This window comes from Sinocyclocheilus grahami, unplaced genomic scaffold (assembly GCF_001515645.1).
Source record: "Sinocyclocheilus grahami isolate Dianchi unplaced genomic scaffold, SAMN03320097.WGS_v1.1 scaffold261.1, whole genome shotgun sequence".
Lineage (NCBI taxonomy): Eukaryota > Metazoa > Chordata > Actinopteri > Cypriniformes > Cyprinidae > Sinocyclocheilus > Sinocyclocheilus grahami.
The window spans coordinates 1,160,750-1,163,957 of record NW_015505440.1 but is presented as its reverse complement, the minus strand read 5'-3'; positions in this window follow the sequence as shown (position 1 = coordinate 1,163,957).

Genomic DNA, 3,208 nt, shown 5'->3' with positions numbered 1-3,208 from the left:
TCATCCTATGAGTTGCTTACTTACAGTCTCTGCATATTAAACTGGGATGAGAGAAACCATTTTAACATGATAAATGAATTAAATGGTCCTAAAAATAGGCTTCATGTTCTTTAAGCAAAGTATAATTTCCTCTATGTAGGTCACTGAAAAGTTGTGGACATTGCGGGAAAGGTAGATTTCAAGCAGGTTTTCCTGAACATTCCCTCCATGCTATTGGTCAGACAAACAGATAATCCGTCCCCAAACTCACGTCATTGGCTAAATTACTGCATGTAAAAAAAAATTGGAAACCATTGCCTACATTTAGCTTTTTACTTCTGTAAAATTTATAAATGTTGTGTTCGTTTGTGAAGATTATCATGATGAACAAAATGTGCAATAATCATAATCTTTTGTTGGTCACAGAGCTTATTTTCTGCAGTAATCCAAAAGCCAATGTAAAAATCCTACTGGGATTTTGTGGAGGGAATCGGGATGATGTTAACTGCCAATTTGGCCAATAAAAGTGCATCATTACTGCAGTGCAAAAAAAATGTAGATGCATTTCAAGAATTTTTTAAAGAAAATTGTTATTAATGTTATAATGCAAAAATAAAAGCCAGCTTCTTTTATCGATATATAACCTGTTTTTATGTGATTATTTTGCGCATCTAAGGAAGTGTGTGTATATGTGAGAGAGAGTACAAAGAAAGAGAAATATAGATGGATGACACTGGTTCAGTGACAGAATGAGAAAGGGAGAGATTGAGAATGAAATAACAAACAGAGATAATGTTTGACCGTTCTTCCGTTACAGCAGTCTTACTCTCCAGCCACTGCTTCTGTAACCCAATAACAGTGTGGGCATTATGACAGCATTAGCACACACACAGTTAAAGATCAGGTTTCTCCTCAACGCCATCAGAGATTCCCAGTCTATGGTCTGTTATGGAAGCTTCTCCACCCCTTGGCCACACTCTTTTAGCTGTCCATAGCTGTCCGTTATCCCATTAAACAGCTGTCTGCTCTTTGTCTGCTCCTTAAAGCCAACAGGATTTCCTTGTAAAAGCCACCCCAGACGTGTTGGGGCGAGCACATAACACTCCTGTGGAGAACTGATCCATACCCTGAGGGATGAAAATTAAGCCAGAGAGTTTCTCAGGGGAGGTTGGTCACCACATAGAGCTCAAACGGTTAATCACATCACATTACGTCCATTTGAGACACATCTGATAGGTTCGGTTTCTTGGATTTTTATAGTTTATGATGTTGGAATACTAATGCAAGTTCAACCAAACGTTTAACCGAATCAAAAGTTGCAGTTAAGTAGCTAATAGACCCAATATTGCAGACTCCATATTTAATTTTACGTGGATGAAAATGAGCCTGGTTTTCATTACTGTGAAACAATAAATATGGCGCCACTCTTAAAGGGGTGGTTGATTGCGATTTCACTTTTTTAACGTTAGTTAGTGTGTAATGTTGCTGTTTGAGCATAAACAATATCTGCAAAGTTACGACGCTGAAAGTTCAATGCAAACGGAGATGTCGTCTTTTAAAATTCTGGCAGTTTAATGCCTACAAAAATGGCTGGTAGGGACTACAACGAGTTACTTCCCGGGTTTATGATATCACAAACCCTGATAAACCCCGCCCTCGGGAAAAGGCAGCAAAGGGGGCGAGGCCATGCTGCGCTGCTTTAGAGAAGAGGACGAGAAAACTAGGGGTGCATGTAAAAATCATTTCATATATGAATCGCTATTCTGTCCTCTAACGATTCTAATGGATTCACAAAAGTTTCAAAATCAATGTTCTAAAGCAGCGGTTCTTAATACTGTTCCTCGCGTTGCCTGCTCAGCCTCTCTCTCTCTCATTCAGATCATCAGCTCAGTTCTGTTCTATTTATACACTTATTTTCACATAGCTATGAGAAGTGTTATACATGGACGCGCGTGCAAGTTGCCATACTGTATTAAAGCTTTAATCAGGACAAAACTGTATATTAAAAGCTAACATAAGCAGTATAATTTACAAATAACAGCATATCTAAAAGTATGAGACAACAACAAACAAAAAGCATAGGCCTACCATTAAAAGCTGTGCTTGCACAGGTTCTGCACGATCCTCTTCAATAATATCCTCTGCTTCTCAATCGGGCTCAAACTGATAAGCAATATTAATGACGCCGCTGTTTACAATACAACCAGAGCACATGCCACTGAGGTGAGGGGCGGGACGCTCAGACGTTCACTAGAGGCGATTTAGCCAATCACAACACACTGGGCTAGCTAACCAATCAGAGACCATCGCCTATTTCTGAGGGCGGGGCTTCATAAAAACAGGAAAAGATCAGTCCGTTTTTCAGAGAAGGGACAGAGCGGAGTGGAATAAAGATAAATTATGTGAAAATAATGAGTTTTTTTTTTTTTAAACGAAGCATTAACACATGTTAGACTGCACCCCATAAACACAATCAAGCCTTTAAATCCTGATTAAGATGAGTCGACTTTGTCACTGAAGAAAGCAATATTATGCATTATGGACTTAAGTTGAAAACAGCTTGATGATTAATTTGTTTATAACAATCAGCTTTTCACTTTGTAGCGTCTGGACCACTCAAACACACAATATATATTTTGTTAGCTAGATTTCACAAATACTCTGTAACATCCCAGGACGCTGAACAGGACCCTGGTTTCATGGTAACCCGATACATTTACAACCTTGTGGAATGCGAGCAGACTCTCAGCTGCATTCTCCAGAAGCAAGAGGCACAAATGCACAGTAGAAAGTGACTTTTCTACTAATTAATTCATAGGAAAACCTTTCTTTGAATGAACACACATATTCTTCAGGCCATTGTGTATATTATTGCTGTTTTGTATTAATCTGTTGTATTGTAGACTATTTTTATCCATGCTTACGATAAACCACTCATTCATATAACCTTACATATACCTTGTTTAGTATCTATGAATTTGCCTTCTGATGATCTAAACAAGAATGTATATTATATGTTGGTACACAGGCAATATATTAGTGCCCTGAGAACCTTTAGTATTTTCGATTCAAGTTCCAGATACTAAAGTACCATGTTTCCACACAAAGAGTCATAAACTCCACAGGATCTCAAAACGCCCACTTGGGATTCCGGCCTTTCTCATTGGATAAGCCCATCTTGAGAGGCGGGGATCTTCTCTGACCTTAAAGCTGACACACCATGTGACCC